This window comes from Cryptomeria japonica, chromosome 10 (assembly GCF_030272615.1).
Source record: "Cryptomeria japonica chromosome 10, Sugi_1.0, whole genome shotgun sequence".
NCBI lineage: Eukaryota > Viridiplantae > Streptophyta > Pinopsida > Cupressales > Cupressaceae > Cryptomeria > Cryptomeria japonica.
In genome coordinates, this window is record NC_081414.1 from 751,002,738 (window position 1) to 751,024,869 (window position 22,132).

Genomic DNA, 22,132 nt, shown 5'->3' on the forward strand with positions numbered 1-22,132 from the left:
GTTCAGGGGGCGCAGCTCTTGAGAAAAGCATGGGTTCAGGGGTTGGAGCCCTCGAGAAAAAAAAAATTGCCATTTTTTGTTGATGAAAACCGACATTGTAATAAAACCCTAAAAAGGCTGACTTTGTTTGTTGCCCTAAAAATGCATGTTATAAGCAGTTGGGATGCTTAAGGCATTGTAAGGTTGATGTATTGTTTTTGCTGGATAATAAGAAAGATTGGACAACTATGTATGGTGGACGTAACCCATTCTAGGTGAACCACATTAAATCTCTAAGTTATTCGTGTCATATTTTATTTCTTTATCTTTTGTATTTAAATCTGCATATAATTGTTAGTTCATATTTGCTTTGGATCTGCTTGAAACCCTAAAAATTAGTATCAGAGCGAGGTTTTCTGTAAATTAGCAGGACTTTCAGATTTGACTGGGAGCAATGGAGGATTCCAAATTCAAAGTCAAAAAGTTTAAAGGCCAGAATTATCAGTTATGGAAAATGCAGATGGAGGATTACCTGTATCAAAAGGATTTGTGGTGGCCATTGGAAGGGAAGGCAAAGAAAGTGACCACAATGTCAGATGAAGAGTGGGACATTTTAGATAGAAAGGCACTAGGATCCATTCGATTGTGCCTTGCACCGTTTGTAGCATTCAATATAATAGAAGCAAAAATGACTGTAGATTTGATGGTGACATTGGTTAAGTTGTATGAGAAACCCTCTGCTTCGAATAAGCTATTTCTTATGAAGAGTCTGTTTAATTTGAAAATGAGTGAGGGAGGATCTATCGCGGAGAACTTAAATGAATTTAATACAATTACCAGTCAATTGTCTTTGGTAAAAATTACTTTTGCAGAAGAGATTAGGGCTCTCTTGATTTTATGTTCTTTGCCAGAAAGCTGGAATAGCTTGGTTATGGATGTAAGTAACTCTGTCTCTGGTCAAAATACTTTGGTATTTGATGATATTGTTGGTGTTATCCTAAGCGAGGAAATGCGAAGGAAAAGCACAGGTGAGACTCCAACATCATCGAGTAGTGTTTTGAATGTGGAGAACAGAGGAAGATCAAAGGAAAGAGGAAAAGGCCCTCGGAATGAGAAGTCAAAAGGGAAGTCAAAGAAAGGACGCTCTCAATCTAGAAGAAAGAAAGATTGTTGGTACTGCAGAAAGCCTGGTCATCTAAAGAAAGATTGTTGGTCTCGGAAAAATAAAGAAGGAGACAAAAATGAAAATGACGATAAGGAAGCTAATATTGCAAGTAATACTTTACAAGATGCTTTAATCTTATGTTTGGATAATGTTAATGATTCCTGGGTAATAGATTCTGGGGCTTCATTTCATGCTACACCCCATAGAAAATATTTTCTAGATTATGTTCAAGGTGATTTTGGACAAGTATATTTGGGTGATGATGAGCCCTATCAAATTGTTGGAAAAGGAAAGATAAAGATCAAGTTGCAGAATGGAAATGACTAGTTTCTGCAAGAGGTAAGACATGTTCTTAATTCAAGAAGAAATTTAATTTCTGCAGGGCAACTAGGTAGTGAAGGTTGCATAGTTACCCTCTCAGACAGTATGTGGAAGGTAGCTAAAGGATCATTAGTAATAGCTAAAGGTGCGAAGGTAGGCACATTATATCTGTGTACTGGTAACACTTACTCTACCCTAGCTGCTACAGATAAAGTTACTGCAGGGACAACAACAATAAATGTTGCAAGAACAGATTCGATAATGTAGCACCATAGGCTTGGGCACATGAGTGAGAAAGGGATGAAAACCCTTCACTCCAAAAATCTATTGCCAGGACTAAAGAAGATTGATTTAGAGTTCTGTGAAAACTGTGTTTATGGTAAATAGAAAAGAGTCAAATTTCTCAAGGTTGGGAAAGAGAAGAAGAGTGAGAAGTTAGAGCTTGTACATTCAGATGTATGGGGACCGGCTTAGGTATCATCTCTTGGTGGCTCTTGTTATTATGTTATTTTTATTGATGACTCAACCAAAAAAACATGGGTATATTTCCTAAAACAAAAATCAGATGTTTTTGAAACTTTTAAGAAATGGAAAGCTTTGGTTGAGAATGAGACAGGAAAAAAGTTGAAGTGTCTCAGATCGGATAATGGAGGTGAGTATTGCAGCAAAGCATTTGAAGATTACTGATCCTTAAATGGGATTCGAAAGCAGAAGATAGTTCCAGGAACTCCATAGGAAAATGGTGTGTCAGAGAGAATGAATAGGACTATTATGGAACGCGCGAGGAGCATGAGATTGCATGTTGGATTGCCCTTACATTTTTGGGAAGATGTTGTACATACTGTTGTCTATTTGATAAAATGAGGACCTTCAATCCCTTTGGATGGTGGTATTCCAAAGGAGGCATGGACTAGTAAAAAGGTAAATTATTCTTTTCCAAAAACTTTTGGTTGTGAAGCTTTTGTCCATGTTGATAAAGAAAACAGAACCAAGCTTGATGCTAAATCTCAAAAATGTACCTTCATTGGATATGGGATAGATGAATATGGCTATCGGTTATGGGATTTTGAAAATAAGAAAATAATTAGAAGTAGAGATGTTATATTCAATGAGAAGGTTATGTATAAAGAACAGATGCAGGAAAAGAAGCATGAATAGGACAAACAAGAATATGTGGTGTTGGATGAGATTCCTGAAAATGAAATGCCACAGGTGCCTGATCCTCAATAACAATAGATTGTCCCACAAACTCCTGCAAGTGTTAGACATTCTACGAAGGCAAGTAGACCCCCTGAAAGATTTTCTCCTTCTTTATATTCTATTTTATTAATGGATTCTGGTGAACCAAAAGAATATGAAGAAGCAATGCAGGTAGATGCCAAACAATAGTGGGAGCTAGGCATGAAAGAGGAGATGGACTCCTTGATGAAAAATAAGACTTGGGACTTAGTCCCTTTACCTGCAGAAAAAAGAGCCTTGCCTAACAAATGGGTTTATCGGCTGAAGGAGGAGGAAGGAGGTCAGAAAAGATATAAGGCCAGACTTGTGGTAAAAGGTTTTGCACAGAAAAAGGGTATAGATTATGATGAAATATTTTCTCCGGTTGTAAAAATGACTTCAATTAGAACTGTACTTAGTCTTGTCGTTGTAGATGATTTACATCTTGAACAATTAGATGTCAAAACAGCTTTTCTCCATGGAGATTTGGAGGAGGAAATTTACATGTTACAACCACAGGGATATGAGGTCAAAGGTAAGGAGAACTTGGTGTGCAGGTTGAAGAAAAGTCTTTATGGCCTAAAGCAAGCACCCCGAAAATGGTATTTAAAATTTGATAGTTTCATGGCTGAACACGGCTATCATAGATGTCATTCTGATCATTGTGTATATTTTAAGAGATTTGATAATGGCAGTTATATTATCATGTTGTTTTATGTTGATGACGTGCTTGTTGTTGGGTCTAACATGTAACATATAAATGATCTTAAATAGAAATTAGCCAGGTCACTTGCTATGAAGGATTTGGGTGCAGCTAAGCAAATTCTCGGTATGAGGATTACATGGGACAGGAAAAATAGAACCTTGAATTTGTCCCAAAGTGAGTATATAAAGAAGGTGTTGAAAAGATTTAACATGCAGGATGCAAAAGCAGTGAGTACGCCTTTGGCTAGTCATTTCAAATTGACTAAGGAGATGTGCCCAAAGGCACAGGAAGAGGTTAATAAAATGTCTAACATCCTGTATTCATCAGTTGTTGGCAGTCTGATGTATGCAATGGTATGCACAAGGCCAAATATTGCACATGCAGTGGGAGATGTGAGTAGGTTTATGAGTAATTCGGGTATGGAACATTGGAATGTTGTGAAATGGATTCTTCGGTATTTGAAAGGAACTACTACAAAGACATTATGTTTCAAAGGATCTAATGTTGCTCTGAGTGGATTTTTTGACTCTGATCTAGCGGGTGATATTGATTCACGGAGGAGTACTACAGGGTATGTTTTTACTATAAGGGGAACTGCAGTCAGTTGGATTTCTAGGCTACAAAAGGTTGTTGCACTTTCAACCACTGAAGCTGAGTATGTTGCTGCTACAAAAGCCAGCAAGGAGATGATTTGGTTGCAATGTTTTCTGGAGGAATTGGGTCAGACACAAGAGGATAGCCCATTGTATACTGATAGCCAGAGTGCCATTCATCTTGCAAAGAACTCTACTTTTCATTCAAGGACAAAGCACATTCAGGTACCACTTCATCCGGACTGTTTTGGAGGAGGGTCAGTTACGGCTTGAGAAGATTCAAACAAGTGAGAATCCTGTCGATATGTTCACAAAGGCAGTTCCACAGGAGAAGCTAATTTCTTCATCAGCTTCTGTTGGTCTTCTTGATTGATAATTGTGGAATTTATACTAGTCGAGTCCTAGTGTTTTATCCAGCAAATGCTACATGTACAATGGTGCCGTGTAGTATCAGTCTCCAAGTGGGAGATTGTTCGGTGTGGAGCTTGATCAGTATCCAAGTGGGAGATTGTTGAAATGTGGCGATTGATCAGCTAAGTACTGTACACTCAGCACGTATCCTCGTCGGGGTCCAGGGCTGGGCAATTTTGCCATTTTTCGTTGATGAAAACCAACATTGTAATAAAACCCTAAAAAGGCTGACTTTGTTTGTTGCCCTAAAAATGCATGTTATAAGCGGTTGGGATGCTTAAGGCATTGTAAGGTTGATGTACTGTTTTTGCTGGATAATAAGAAAGATTGGATGACTGTGTATGGTGGACGTAACCCATTCTGGGTGAACCACGTTAAATCTTTGTGTTATTCGTGTCCTATTTTATTTCTTTATCTTCTATATTTAAATCTGCATATAATTGTTAGTTCATATTTGCTTTGGATCTGCTTGAAACCCTAACAAACAAATCAATCTATCATGTTAACAAATCAATCAATTCACTTAAATGATCAATCAAAATCAGTGAAATATCAATCAGCACTTCAGTTCTATTTCTCCCCCCCCCCCTCATCTCACTTGAAAATCTATAATATCATATCACTTCTCAATTCCAATCTAGAATCACAGAATTGTAATCTTCGAAGCAATTGTCTATCTTATACAGGAATTTCAGTGCAACACCTGAGAGTCATCCTACATCCACAATTTAGAGAAGAGCAATGGAAGCTTTGTCAAATTGATCGAGGGAGTCTTAAATTAAAATTCATTTCAATTCAATTGATTTTGCATTATTCGATTGTCATTTAAGAGCATTTCTGATTAGATTAGAGTTATGATTCGCTCTTAATAATCTGATTATTCTAGAAATGATGAATTTACCCCTAAGAATGAATTTACCCCTAAGAAACAATGATGAACCCAACGTGAACTAACAGCCTTTTTTCTAACTCTTTGGCATGTTTTTTCATGATTTGCAGGCTTTGTACAAATTCTAAAGGAACTAATGCACATTTTTATACGCAGTAATTCGCATTTGTTCACAACAATGTGCATTTGTCCTAACAGCAATTCACATTTGTGCTGATATCAATTCACATTTGTCACAATTAATTTGCATTTGCAAGACATTTTCAAATTTTCATTTTTATTTGTCATTTCTGCTTCATTGTCATCTGTGTTGCTAACCCATAAAAATCTTTCAATTCTAGAAAAAATTATTTGCATGAATAACATGTGTCGAACCCTATTGCAGGAAGAATGAACTTCAAAATTTTAGGTTCCAGGAAGAGGAAAGAGCACAAAAGAAAAAGAAAAACACATCAACAATGGATAAGAGCAAAAAAGAAATTTCAAGGTCTCAAAGAAACGACAGCCCTATCTTGATATTATCACATTGTGCACAAGTACCTGGACAAATTCAACGTGTTTGATGACACTGAGATCTTGGGAAATATGATAATGGATTCATCTCATGTCATAATTTATTGACTCTATCTTTTGTCTTTCATTTATGTCTCTTAGTTTGCATTTGTGCAAAGGGAATTCACAATTGTGCAAACATTAATTCGCATTTGTGTAGACAGAAATTTGCATCTATCTACACAGTAATTCACATTTGTGCAGATGCCTATTCTATTGGGAAAATGGTGTCTCAACCTTGCATTTACATGAGGTTATTATTTATAGTAATTTTTCATTTTAGAGCACGAAATGGTGTGAAATTCTCCCTGAAGCTTCTGGTTGGATAGATAAGCATTCTGGTAAAGTTACGTCGCAAGATCACAGCTAGTTTTGAAGATATTAAATTTTTTGTTTTGGAGGGGTCCAATGAAAAGTTTAAATTTGATTTTGACGACTTTAGAGGCCTTAAAATTCCCTGAAAAGTGGACGTAAATAGCATAGTGGTTTAGGAGGCAATAGAGCACTTTGCAATCTTTCTAACGCTTCAAATGGTTTGTTAATAGGACACGACTTTCAAGTTATGGCCTCTGGAAGTTTGTACTCCTAAAATAGGAAATATAAAATACATCGGACACATAAATGGGCTATAAAAAGGGAGAGACACGTCATAGGGCATCTAGAAGGGAGATATGGTTGGATACACCTTATTGGGTGGTTTTCGTCCATGGTTTTGTAATACCGTTTGACAGTTTCTTGTATTGTATCTCCTATATATGAAGTGTGTGAGATAGAAGTTGTGTGTAAGAGTCTTATGGCTATTGAGTTACCTCTGAATCTCTGATTAGTGGTACTCATGCGAAGAGATTTCTTTGCAAGTATATTGTAATCTGTTTTGATTGCTAAATAATATATTGGGCAGTTTTTGGACTGTGGGGTCATTCTCCCCAAAGGGTTTTCCCCACGTAAATCATTGTGTTATGGTTTGAATGTTATTATATCTATTTCTGTTTTCTATAACTATTGTGATAATCTGTAAAAAAAAATTCATTATCCTCCTCTCAAGATTAGTGTAGTAATTTGTTATGATACTTAACTTCCTTACAAGTTGTATCAGAGCTTGATCACCTTTGGTTTCAATTGTAGGTTGTTGGGTTTTTTGAACTAATCCAGTTTTGAGTGGGAGCTTTTGCAGAAGACACTTTTTAATCTTGTTGTAGGAATTTTTCGGATGGCAAGTTCATCAAGGAAAATAGAGGTGGAGAAATTTAATGGAACAAATTAATTTTGAGATGTGGAAGCTGAAGATGGAAGATCTGCTAATAGATCGAGATCTATGGGATATTAATGATACGAATGTCCCAACGGCCTCAAATCCTACTGTGGCGGCTCAATATGATGTTATGGACTGAAAATCCAAGGGTGTGCATGGTAGACTCTGTTCTGATCAACGTCCACAAAGAAAACACTGCAAAGAAGCTATGGACTAAGCTTGGTGAAATGTATCAAGAGAAATATTTTATTGAATCAGACTTTCTAGAGGAAGAAATTGTATTCCTTAAAGATCGAAGAGGGTGGACGAGTTACCGACCACCTAGAAGCATTCAATATGTTGGTGGCTCAATTAGCATCTGTCTGTGTTAAGATGAATGAAGAGGAGAAATGTTAGATCTTGCTTTGTTCTTTGCCTGATTCGTGGGATTTTGTTGTTATGGCTATCGGTAGTACTTGTGTTGTTTTGAAGTCTAAAGATGTGGTGGGTGCCCTACTTGGTGAAGAGATGCAAAGGAAGGTATCCCATAGTTCGAAGGAAGCCCTAACTGTTTGTGGAAGACCTAAGGAGAAAGGCAAGAAGAATGAGAAGCACGATAAGTCCAAATCGAGAGGGAGGTCGAAATCTCGTGGAAAGTCCAAAGTCATTTGCTGAAATTGTGGTAAACTGGGTCACATCCGTAAGGACTGTAAAGAAGAAAAGAAGAAGAAAAAGAAGAAGATTGATTCTGATTCTGAGTCTAAGAAGGAAGATGGTGATGCATTTATTGTAGCTTTGGTGACTCATGCAATTAATGGTGCCTGGTTAATTGACTCGGGTGCATCTTTTCATATGACTGCCATAGAAATTGGTTTTCTGAATATGAAGAATTTAAAGGAGGTAAGGTGTACTTGGGTGATGATTCACATTTAGAATCGGGTTTTCTAATGGTAGAACAAAAAGATTAATGGTTTGCTACATATCCCTAGTTTAAAACAAAATTTGTTATCTATGAGGAAACTGATAGATGCGGGTGTGCAGGTAGTCTTTTCTAAAGAAGGAAGATGATTAAGGGTGCTATGGAAATGTTCGACACTTTGTATAAGCTAGATGCATACACTATTAAGTGTAATAGAACTTCTGTAAAAAATAAATATGTGGAATATTTGAGGGTTTCACCTTCAGCAGATGGAAATGGCTTTTGGGTACCTAAGGGTGCACTTTCTTCTGAAGCAAAGTTACCTGCAAAGAAGACTATGTTATGGCACCAAAGGCTTGGCCACATTGGAGAAAAGGGTCTAAGGACCTTGAAAAATAAAAAACCTTGTTGAAGATTTGAATGATTGTAATCTTAACTTTGATTTCTGCGAGCATTGCATTTATGGAAAACAAAACTGCATTCAGTTTTACTCGAGTTCTCATAAAACTTGTGGTGTTTTCGATCTTATTCATTCTGATGTGTTTGGTCCCGTAGATGTTCCTTCGATTGGAAAATCCACATATTATGTTTCATTTATTGATGATTTAAGTAGAAAGACGTGGGTATATTTTCTAAAGAGTAAATCTGAAGTTTGTAAGTCAATTTAAAGAATTTAAAGCAATGGTTGAGTTGCAAACTAGAAAGAAAATTAAAAGTTTGAGAACTGATAATGGCGGTGAATTTTGCTCTAATGATTTTGATAGATTCTATAAAGACTGTGGCATTAACAGACAGAAGAAAACTTTGTATTCTCCATAGCAGAATGGAGTTGCAAAAAGAATGAACAGGACACTGATGGAGAAGGCTAGGAGGATGCTGAGTGGTGTTGGTCTAGAACAAAATTTCTGGGTTGAAACTGTTGCCACTACTTTCTACTTGATTAACAAGTCTCCTACATCATCCCTTGTTGATAAAAAGCCTATGGAAGCATGGTCAGGTCACAAGCCCTCATTGATAAATCTTACTTTTTGGTTGCGAGGCATATGCACATGTGCCAAAGGAGAAGCAGACAAAGTTGGAGAACAAGGCTGCAAAATATATCTTCATCGGGTACAATTATGGTGTGAAAGGATACAAGCTTTGGGACCCTGTTGCACAAAAGGTAATTCATAGTAGAAGTGTTATTTTTAAAGAAATTAAGTCTCTTTCTATTACATTGCAGCCAAAACAAACAAAAAAGGAAGATGTGATTCAATTTCCTTCTACACCTGAAAGAGTTGAATCGAGACCCCTAGATAAGAAAGAAGTTGAGGAGAGCTTGTCTAGATTTGAATCTTCAAAAGAGGAGGAAGAACCTCCAACTTAGCTAGTTTGAAGGTCTACAAGACATAGACAACCACCTAAAAGGTATTCGCCTAATAATTGGAGATGTATTTTTGCTTTGAATACTAATATGGATGAACCGAAATCTATAGAAGAGGCAATAGGTATGAATGATGCAGAATCTTGGAAGATTGCTATGGAAGAAGAAATGGAAGCTTTGAAAAAGAATGATACATAGGATCTTGCACCATTGTCTGAAAGACAGAAGCATGTTGGTTGCAAATGGGTGTTCAAGAAAAAGATTGGTTTAGATGGAAGCATTGAGAAGTATAAAGAAAGGTTGGTTGCAAAAGGCCACTCTCAGGTTGAGGGTGTTGATTATGGTGAGATATTTTATCCTGTTGCCAAAATGACATCCATTAGGTTTTTGTTTTCTATTGTTGTTGCTTATGATTTAGAGGTTGAGCAAATGGATGTGAAAACTGCTTTCCTTCATGGTGATTTGGAGGAGGATATTTATATGACACAACCAGAGCACTATGTGGTAAAAGGTAAAAGTAATTTGGTCTGTAAATTAAAGAAATCCCTGTATGGCCTCAAACAGAGTCTTAGGATGTGGTACCAGAAATTTGATACATATGTGTTGAGTTTGGGATTTGAGCGTTCTAAATCAAATCATTTTGTTTATTATAAATTTGATGGTGATCATTTCATGTACATTGCATTGTATGTTGATGATATGTTATTCATAGGTAAAGGGAAAGGTATGATTTCGGAACTTAAGTGTCAGCTCGCTGCTAAATTTGAAATGAAAGATCTTTGTGCAACAAAGCACATTATTGGGATGGAAGTTAAAAGAGATAGAGTGGACCAAAATCTATGGCTAGCCTAAAGTATGTGAATTCAATGTTACAAAGGTTCAACATGCAGGATTGTAGACCATTGTGTGTTCCTTTTACAATTGGAATAAAATTATTTGTTGCAGATTGTCCTACATCCCCATCGGAGATTGAAGACATGAGTAGAGTGCCTTACCAAAGTGCAGTTGGTAGTGTGATGTATGTTATGGTCTGTACTAGACCAGACATTGCCTAAGTAGTGGCACTTCTATCCAGATATATGTCTAATCCTGGTAGAGTTCACTGGGATGCAATCAAAAGAGTCTTCAAATATTTGAAGGGTACCTTAGAGTATTCTTTTTGTTATCATGGTAATTCAGTTGGAAACGTGATTTCCCTTGATATTCATGGTTATGTGGATTCAAACTTGGCAGGTGATATTGACAGCAGAAGAACCACCAGTGCTTATGTGTTTACTTTATTTGGTGGTGCAATTAGTTGTACGAGTAAGCGAAGGTTGTGGTTTCTTTGTCCACTACTGAAGCAGAGTATATGGAAGCTAGTCATGGTTGTAATGAGGCCATTTGGATTAAGAGACTATGCTCAAACATTGGAATAAAACAAGGAGTAGTGACAGTTTATTATGACAATTAGAATGTGATTTGCCTAGCCAAGAACCCGACATTTCATGCTCGGACCAAACACATTGATGTTCAATATCATTTTATCAAAGATATGGTCGAAGATGGCAGGGTGAAGTTGATTAAGGTAGAAACTTTGATGAATGTTCCAGACTCTTTAACTAAGGTTGTGAGCACAGAGAAGTTCAAATGGTGCTCGGAGTCTACGGGCCTCATGGCCCGTAGCAATTGGTTTATTCTGTTGATACTCCCTTTGCTCTTGTAAGGTGTTCGACAAGTGGGAGATTTATTGGGAAAATAGTGTCTCAACCTTGCATTTACATGAGGTTACTATTTATAGTAAGTTTTTATTTGAGCATGAAATGGTGCGAAATTCTTCCCGAAGCTTCTCATTGGCTAGATAAGCATTCCGGTAAAGTTACATCACAAGATCACAGCTAGTTTTGAAGATATTAATTTTTTTGTTTTGGAGGGGTCCAATGAAAATTTTTAATTTGACTTTGAGGACTTTAGAGACCCCGAAACGCCCTAAAAATTTGATGTAAATGGCATAGCAGTTTACGAGACAATAGACAACTTCGCGAGATTTTCGGTGCTTCAAATGGTTCGTCAATAGGACACACGGCTCTCAAGTTATGGCCTCCGCAAGTTTGTACACCTGAAATAGGAAATATAAAATACATCGGATACATAAATGAGCTATAAAAAGGGAAGGATGCGTCATAGGACATCTAGAAGGGAGATAAGGTTGGCTACACCTTATTGGGTGGTTTTAGCCCATGGTTTTGTAATACCGTTTGATGGTTTCTTGTATTGTATCTCCTATATATGAGGTGTGTGAGTTAGAGGTTGTGTGTAAGAGTCTTATGGCTATTGAGTTACCTCTTAATCTTTGATTAGTGGTACTCATGCGAAGAAATTTCTCTGCTAGTATATTGTAAACTGTTTTGATTGCTGAAATATATATTGGGCGGCTTTTGGAGTGTGGGATTTTTCTCCCGAAAGGGTTTTCCCCACGCAAATCACTGCGTTATGGTTTTAATGTTATTATATCTATTTCTATTTTCTATAACTGTTGTGATGATCTATAAAAGTTTTTGCATTATCCTCCTCTCAAGGTTAGTGTAGGAAGTTGTTTCGCTACTTAACTTCCTTACATATTTGTGTTTGATCTGATAACAGTTCACATTTGTCAGAACCCAACAGAGAATTTCCGTTTTGTCTTTTCTTGATTCTCTGTCATTAAAATGTTTTGTTCCCGCAGACTGTGAAGTCAAGTCTGTAACCAAAGGACAAATTAGGCTTGTGAACCCACAATGTGCTAACATCTTCATGGATTTTTGCAGGGATAGTTGGACCTAGATTAGTCCACACTTATTTTGGTGCTTTTAAAAAGAGCAACAACAAACCTACTTTATCTCATCATTGCTATGTTGGTTAAAATGAACACCATGCCTTTTTAAAGAAACATCTCCAACTAGTTTAGACAATTTTGCAATGAAGGTGTAAAAAGAACTCTTGTTCTCTATGTTTTCAAGGTGATAGGCATATGCTCTCCCCTTAACTGGGTGAGCAAAAAGCCAGACCCACCTTTTTCATGATTTTTGTCATTTTGCATTAGGATAAAACCTGTTATGCTCTGCATTACATATCCCCCATTAGTTTCCTTGTGTTAAAATATAAGTCCACTGTTTTGCCTTTGTCGCTTTGTTTCTTTTTGTTTTTGGTCCTTTTACCTCGGAACTCCAAAGTCCCAAGGTCTCTTTCCTTCTTGTTTCTTTGCTTTGTCCACCTCAGAACCTCAAAACCCCGGAGTCCCGAAGTTGGTCTCTTTGTGCTTGTTAGTGCACCTACCCCGGAACCTCGAAACCCCAGAGCCCCGAAGTGGTGCATTGTCTTGTGTTTTGTGTTGTCCACCTCCGAACTTCGGAGTCCCAAGGTGTGTTTCGTGTTGTCTACCTCGGAACTCTGGAGTCCTGGAGTCCTGAGGTATGTTGTGTTTTATTGATCAACCTCGGAACTCTTGAACCCCAGAGTCCCGGGGTTGATTGTTTGTTTTCTTGGTCTCGCTCACCTCGGAACCCCGGAGTCCCGAGCTCCTGTTTAAGGCATTTGTACGGACGAGGTTCGAGAGGGTATAAATATGAATAATAAACTTTTCAAAGCCCATTTGTGCATTCAACCTTCCAGAGCTCTTGCTTTCTTGTCTCCCGACTTTGTGCCTCCATCCTTCCGAGCTTCTTTCGCGTTCTTGGGCGATTTCTTTTTTACCTCCTTGTCATTTTTAGTTTGGATCTTCTTCTTGTTGCAGGTTTTCTTGTTTTTTGTTATTGTTTTTGTTTTGTTTTTATTTGCTTCCTGTGTGTCCTAGTTCTAACCTGGAACCTCGAACCCCCGGAGTTCTAGGTTAGTTGATTTTCCCAATCCCGAAGTTTTGGATTCCCCCTTTAAAGAAGTAATACCACCGACCCCAGAACCCCAGAGTTCGGAGGTCCATTCTTATGAGCCCATCTTCCTGAAAAAATCCTTTGGGTATCTTTGTATCTAGCTCGAGACTCCGGAGTCCCGAAATGAGCCTGAACTATCTACCCCAGAAACCCAGAGTTCTGGACCCATTTCTAATCCATCAAGCATGGAACCCCGAAGTTCCAGACTTTGTTCATAGCTCCCAGCTCAGAACCCTGGAGTTCCGGACTTTGTTCAAGCTTACCCAACCCAAAACCCTAGAGTTTCGGATCCTTTTGATTTTCAAGCTTGCCTACCTCGGAACCCCAAAACCCCAAAACCTCAAAGTTTTGAGGTCCTTGTTTTTAAAAGAGAACTACCCACCCCGAAACATTGGAACCCCAAAGTCCTGAGGTAAATGAAGTTTTTTGTGTTTTGTATAAGGTACTGACACTTGTTTACTTCTTGCAGATTCAAGCAACTAGATGGACCCAACTTCCAGCAAGAGAGGCAAGTACATTGATCGACTTCCGACAACGATGAAGTACCATTACCAAGGGAAGGTTTACACTTCAAAATTGGATGATCAAATTAAATGGGTCATTGATACTGAGATCGGACACATCGAAATTGAAGATATTAAAACCCAGTTACACAAACCAAGGTTGGAAACCCCATAGAGGAGGATAAAGAGATCAGGCCTAGTAGAGGCTGCCATCTTCCCACAATTAGTGCAGGCTTTGGGGTTTATAATGACAAATGCCCAATTCTATGACCCTGACACCAGGAAATGCACAAACGCACAGGGTAAGACAGTGATAGATTTGTCCCCTGATATGTTGGGATTTCTATTCGACATCCCAACCAGAAATGAGATATTCCTCTCAACTGAAGAGGAAGCCTTGAATGTATGGAGTGGCAATGTGACCTCAAGCAAGAGGCACATGAATGAAAACTGGTTGGAGCAAGAGAGGAAAACATGTCTAAAGGTCATAGAGATACTAAGGGCACACTTCAAAGAGCCTCAGAGAGACCTGATCATCATGCTGAGCAAGGCATTTGGCAAGCCCGACTACAAACACTTTCACCCATGGATGTTCCAATCCATGAAAACCATCCTAATAGGAAAAGAATACTTTGATTGGGCTCAGATCCTTTCGGAAAACATATGCAGACAGATGAAAGAGGTCCACCAGAACAAGAAGTTCTTCTTTACCTCTTATGTCATCTCGATGGCTACAAGAGCTAGCAAATTTCTAGGCCTACAGGTTGAAGGTCAACTAGGGGACGAAGAAGGCCAGAAGAAGGTATGGGAATATTATTCCCAACTTCCCCTCATTAATGCAAAGGCACATTTTAAAAGGATCAATTATGCCTTCCTTTTTCCTATAACTATTAAACTAACAGGAGATACAGGATACAAGATTAGCCCAGAGGCCATGGCTATCATCCAAGAGTGGGCCTGTTGGTTTATCCGAAACTCATGCTCCACCTACATAAGGGTTAGTGGGTTTACAAGAAACCCAATGTTATTGCCAAGATACTACAATAACCAAATCATCTTACTAGAATATGTCAGGCAGCTGCTAGTCCTCCAATCCCTCCTGTCATCCAAGCACAAAATAGGGATTGACTTTTCAGTATCTATTGGGTATTTCTCTTGCTCAAAGATCCAGGTGGAAAAGTTGGTGGAGCAAGAGATCCATGATTTGAATCTAAAACAATTTGATTATGCTAGGGAATTTTATGATCCCTACGGGAAACTCAACCAAACTATACCTAGGCATATGAGGGGCATAAGCCTAGACTGGAGGATTTTTGGGCAAATCTCCAAGACAATTTTGAAGTAAGAGAGAAGAAATACAACATGTTATCAGTACCCCAAATAAGGGATTTTGATATTGAAACCAATCTCCCTAAAGACCTGAGGGATGATGGAGACTTGCTTGATGTTGCATACAAAGAGCAAGAAATTGATAAAAGGCCCCTCACCCCAATAAGGTGGTCCATAAATGAGGATGTAAATATTGAAAATGTCTCTTAAGAGGTTATCCATAGGACCAAATAGTGGCTAAGTCAAATGGTTAGGTTGAGTGCCTCAAAGGGAAGCAAAAAGAGTCTACCTCAGGAGTGCCCTAGTTAAGAGGTTATAAGGAGTATGCTCGGAAAACAAGATCGAGCTCAAGAAAGAATACATCTACTGACCCCGATGAAGCAGTGGGGCCCCAAGATAGTAGTGAAGACTTAATGAGAAAGCTTCATGAGAAAATGAGGGAGTCTGAGTTATTGAAGAAGGTTGCAGGCCTGGGAGTAACGATGGATTAGGAGTGGTGCCACTCGCTGAAGTCCTTCCACCAAGGACAGCTATAGGACAGGCTACAAGAGAATGTGCTAAAGAGCAAGAAGAAGGAATAGATACAGATGAGGGTGTGCCCACTCAGCCTTCTCCAACAACAATAGCACAAGTCCCAGTTACCAATGCCCCCATACCACCATCGGTTGATACAACCACAAGGCAGCCTGGGATACAGGGATTTAGGTCTACTACTGAAAATGTATTTATCAGGAATGTTGAATCAAACTCTGACTAGGAAGAAGAAGAGCCCAGGGAATAGCGATCACTTGGAGGAGAGAAAGAGTGAAGTGAGTCAGAAGATTTGCTAAATTAAATATTAGTCTTAACACCTCGGGATCAAGAAGATCTCCTTAAGGATATAGTTGTCGGGCAAGGTGGGACAGAAGCAGATGACGAAGAGAGGACATTTGGAGAAGAGGTTAGTGGTAAGTTGGGAGAGTTGCACAAGTAGCTACAACTAAATGTTAATATTGCTCTCCAAACTAATCTGGCCTGCCAAGTTGCTTCACCTCAAGATCCTAAACAGACAAAGGCGGAAGAGAGGGATGAAGCAGAGGAACAAGCAGATGTTCATATTGTAACTGTCGAGATAATGTCACATCAAGGTGACAAAGATAAAGATAAACCATAGTGGCTTGAATTTACTTTTGAGAAGAAGAAAAGAAAACTGGAATTACCTAAAGTTACTCTACAACAAGAAATCACAGAGGAACCAAGAAAGATCAAGAAACCTAAGACCATCCATCATCTGTCAAGAACAGGTTCCGGTGAAGTGATTGCAGATGTGGCAGTTCCACTTCACATAGAGGGTCAAGCCTCCCCAAAATACCAGGTATCCCAAGTAAAATTGGGCAAGTAAACAAAGTGGGGAGAGTTGGATACCTTGGAACTCGCCACCAGTTTCATCAGGGGACAAATAGAGGAAGAACTTTCCTCCCATATGGAACTCAAAACACAACTAGGGCAGTACAAACAGCTGCTGATAGAGATGGGCAAGACAATAGATACTTGCAAGAATGATAATCTACCGTCAACCTCATCACTCTTAGAGGAGGAGGTAAAAGCATTGATAGAGGTAAGACAAGTAGCTGCTACAGCAAAATAATGGGCCCAAATAAATACCTTGAAAATCAGATTATTTTTGCAAAATACAATGAAGGAGTACAAGTCGGCAGTACAAGTGGGAGGAGAATTAGCTTCTTCTTCTCAGCAATGGGAGCGAAAGCTTAAAATATTTAGTAAGCAATTCTGGATTTTAAATAAAGTTTTGTGTTTAGGAGAAGAGGTAATAATGGAGGAGGACCTATTAGGTGGTGATAGTTGTAAAAACTTGCATTCTAACACATACATTTTGGAACTGAAGATTGAGATGCTTTAGCAGTATGTGAAGGATGTGGCAGACATCTTAGTTCCTTTCCTTGAGGTAATTTTTAAGTATGAGGATTTTGTGAAGCACCTACTTGGAGTTTTTGGATTTGGGATAACTGATACAGGGATCATGGAGGAAGAGCAAGTATGGAATCAATGGGATGCCTATGAGGCCCAACATTTGCAACCTCCAACTCAGTTTGATGTCAAACTTATGGAGAGTTACACATACCTGATCACCTAGTGTCAAGAGGGAGCGGATACAATAGCGGAGTTGGAGAAGAAAAGAGAGAAGGCGGAGGAAATTTTGAAAAAGTATAAATTTAGAATCAAGCATGTTGCTAATCCTCCTACTGAAGAGGTTGCATGTATTATTAATAATTATAAATCTTATAAAAGGAAGTAGGAGATAAACCTACAGTTACTAAAGATAGAAGTGTTTATGAGAAGAAAATTTGCATGACTTCTCCACTGGCACTCTGATAGCAATTCCAACTCCTGTTCCAGTTTTGAAAAAAAAATTGCATGATTATGAAAGCTTGACTCACACATCATGCTCTTCGTAGTGCTCACTGAACCTTGGTTTTATAATAGCTGACTGGAGTCTAGAAGCAGAAACTTGCAAGTTAACTGCGACTCCTAGTTTTGAGTTCTTAATTTAGGTTAGATTTATTTCCTAGGAAATAGGGTAGAAAATTCTATAAATTGAGAGGCTTGATTCATTTGTAATGATCCCCAAATTGATGATTTGTGGCCCACTTAGAAGTTTTTAGGATATTCTTTCAAATTATGATGCATTTCAGTTATTCTTTATTCTTTGAACTAAATACAAGAAGCAGCTTGTAGATTGTCTGATCTACGTCTATATTCTATGAAATTGTTTTGTGTAATCTGGTAATGTTTGTTATTTGAAATTAGCAACATGGTTTGATCTTCTATTTATTTCTTTATGAATCATATTGCGCACATAAGTGGTGTATGAGAATTGTTGTGATAGGCGATATTATTAATGATTTTATTTCCATAAGATTGTGAATTTGGTGATTTTTGTAGGTTTACTGGAAGTTCATTGTTGAATGCTAATTTGAATAATATTCAATAATTTCTTGGATTGTAGGGAACTAACTAAGTAGTTTGTTAAGTTGTTAGTGAATTGATTTCATTATTGTTTTCTTGTTTCCTTTAATCTTCCCAATTTATTTTCCAGGGAATCTTAAATCATAAAATACAAAAAAAAGGGAAGTTAAGCCATTAACGATCAACGGGATTTAGTTTCAACCAATAGGCCCCTTAACAGGTACAACCACATCAACCATTGGGTTGCCCATTACTATCGTGACCCGACTATAGAGACCTTGGAGTAGTGATTTTTCCTAAACTTATTGCTTTTCAAGAGAGGTGGTGAGTGTTCATATTGGCTACCTGATTGTTGGCAAGTGTGTCAAGACAGTCGTCAACAAAAATTAGTACTAGAAGGAGGGCCCACATACTATTCCCCTCATTGATTAACCACATATGGTACTTCCAGGAGACGGAGTTTTACCATTTACACAACCCAACCTCAACTACGAGCAGGACGACATTGTCACTCAACTATACGAACTTGCTTGGGATGGTACTAGGGATTATAGTGATTGGTTGCGAGGATGACAAGTCCTTGATGATGAAAGACAAAATTTTATACGTATAGAAGAAGAGGTACAATGACAACTTCTCCTATAGGAAAATCCACAAGAGAATCCACAAACACCTCCTCAACCAGGGAATTGAAGAACTATGTTGGATCGTATTTCATCTTTCTCTCCTAAGAGATTCCAAAGAATCCTTAGGAGTAGTTCTTCACCATCTGACTTAGTAAAGTTAGGACCTTTCACTAGGAAAAAGAGGAACGAAGCTAAGAGACAACCCTCAACAGCCTCACCAGTGCAACCATCCATACTCAACATAGAAGATCAACTGATCCCTAGTCCTCAGCCTATTGTTGCACCTTTTGTAATTCAACGTCCACCGTCACTACCTTCAATGGCCTACATTAACCAAGACCACGCAACACTAGGAACTATACTAGGAGGTATACATGACCTACCCAAAAACCCAAATAAATTTTATAGCAAATTCTATTATTTGGGGGGCAGGACGGCTGATGAGCATATTGAAGCATTCAAAGATGCAGTCGCTCATAATAACATTAAACACCAAGATGTAGTATGTAGACTCTTCCCATATTCACTTGGGGAGAATAAGTATAATTGGTATTTAACCCTACTGACAAATTCCATCACTTGCTGGGATGTTTTGTAGAAATCTTTCATTGATCAATTCCGAGTGTATGTAGACCCCGGGATACTTTACCATCAGTTCGCCTCTCTTAAAAAGTCACTGAATGAGCCTTTAACAACTTTTAATACTAACTTTCAAAAGGCATTCAAGAAGTTACAAGCTCCTTACCAGGTAGCACCTAACGTAGCAATTGACTCGTATCTAAGAGCTATTGACCCTTGGACTGCTATGTTTATCAAGAAGAGTTTTCCCCAAGATCAGAGGGACACCTTGGAAAAAGTTTTTGCTTTGGCAATCAGCATGAATCATGAGTTGAACCAAACACCACGAGGGATTGGATACAATTTACCCATAGGGGTGAATCAAGGGAACTACAACCAACTCCCTGGCGTACCCTCGCCTTTACCTGTAGGAGCCCCAACAATGAACTCGATGCCAATCTATGCACCCCAATGTCAGGTTAATCAATAGTTTGTTGTCCAAGCTTTGACTTGGCAAAATAATACCAATATTGCTCCCATTCAAACGCAATATGTTGGTCAAGTACAAGGGGGAAATCAATAGTTTGGTAATACTCACACAGCAAGCCAACCTCCAACTACGACGCCTGAGAATCAAGGATCCCATATATTTGTTGAAGTAGAAGCATTGAAGAAAATGATCTCACAGGTTACTTCAAACCTGAGCCAGTTGAAGATGAATCCTCTGGGAGGGTATAACCAACCCCAACCATATAATAATTAGCGAAACTACAACAACTAGAAACAAAACCAAAGGTATAACAACAAACCTTACAATAGGCAATGGAACACGGGTCCAAACAACGGTGGGGTGAACCATGATCATCCTGATGCATGAGATAATCCAAATAACACCCAAAGTGTTAACCTTGCTGATATGAATTTAATGACTAATTGGTGTAGGTTGCATGATACAGTTGCACATTCTGAAGTTAATTGCACCCAGTTTGAAAAGATCATAAGGATAGCTCAAGTTGATTCTCAACCAAAATATTTCCCTAATGACGAACCCGATAAAGTTAATACCATAATGTTGGTAGACACATTCCTATGCAAATAATTTCAAGCTGAAGCTGAGGGTGAACCATGTGTCTAATGCTCAGGCCTTTCAGACTAGAAACAACTACAATCTTAGGAGTCAAGCTAAGGCTCCATTAATGAAGCCACCTCTCCCGAAGGGTGGATTTGTACCTCTCGATGCGAATGCAAGCAACAATCCTCATCCTCCTCAAGCTTTCCAAGGAGCACATCCTAGACAAACTCAAGGGCAAGAATATGTTTTGAAAGGATCATTCGATGTTACCAAGGAGATGGAAAGGACTGCCACCACTATGTCCCTAATGGAATTACTGAGATATTGCCCTGAACAAAAGAAGGCTCTCCTTAGGAAGCTAGAATTGTTAAAATTACAGAGCAACGAGGTTAAGATGGCTGACCTAAATGAAGTCAATGCCCATGTTAGTAGTGATACAATTGAGAACCCACCATTTCTACTTAGTTTGAGGATATGTGGAAAGAATCTACACAACTATTTGGTAAGTTCGAGTACTTCGGGAAATGTAATGCCCTACTCTATATGTCAGAAGCTCAGTCTCAACCCAGTACATGCAAACAGTAAGGTAGTACAATTAGATAAGACTAAGGTTAATGTAATTAGAGAATTAAAAGATGTATACATCCAATTGGGTGTTGATCCCCTCATATCCCGTTACATCGAAATTCAAGCAATGGATGTTCCAGATGTATATGGGATGCTCCTCAGTAAGAATTGGTCAAAAACTTTGGGAGGATATTTCTCAACCTATTTTACATACTTATGGCTTCCATTGAAGGGGGTGAGCAACCAGATCCGAATTGATAGTGAGCCCAAGTTGAAGAAGTTAGTCACAGATTATGGGGCTCCCAATGAGGTGATATGTGTTGAAGTGAGTCTGGGAGTCTATAGAGTCAATGAAATCCTCACTTTCTCTACACCGGGTCTTCCCCGGTTATGTCAAGTGGACATGACTGCCTATAGAGGGCGGGTCAAAGGCTTCACCACTGCAGTAAAACAAGGGATGTTTGTGTTGGGAGATACTATGAAAATACAAGATTTACTCCTTCCACAATGGTGTCAGATATATCATGCGGAGAACTTAGAAATGTCATGTATACCATGTCGGAATGAAATTATGAAGTTGATGAGCCTCGTCCCTTGCAAAGACGCTGATCATATCATCAACATAGAATAAATTCAAATTCCAGGTTGCGAGGGAGTAGTACCACAAACAATGGATCTTATAAGTAAAACTTCCCATCTAAGACAATGCAACAAGGAGGTCTTCATAGTTGAGATTGCTAAGCAAGAGAATGATGAAACGCAATCTCAAAAGCAACCTCTAGCAGAACAGGTCGCTTCTAACACCCTTGAAGTACTCTTATAACCGGTAATTGAACAACCTCAGGTCTTGCAAGATCCTGAACCTAAGAGGCAGCAATCACCCCTAGAAGCTAATCTGATCACTGACCCTAAGGTGAAAAATGTAAAGAAATTGAAAGATGAAAATGGTTTTTAAAGATGGGTCAAGGTCCAAGCAAGGTAGCGGAGCGACCATAGAGCTAACAAGACCAAAAGGGAAAACCTTTCTAGCCTCCTACTGACCCCAATTCCCTTGCACTAATAAGATGACGGAGTATGAGGCCTTAATTAGAGGATTACTCTTTGCTCATAAGAAGGGAGCTAAACGCTTGAAAGTGCAAGGGGATTCTGAACTAGTGGTCAAACAAGTGCGTAGCCAATATGCATGTCACGATAAAAGGTTAGAAAAATATAGTAATAGAGTATGGGGTTTGATTGAATATTTTCATGTTTTCGATATTCAGTTGGTACCTAGGAA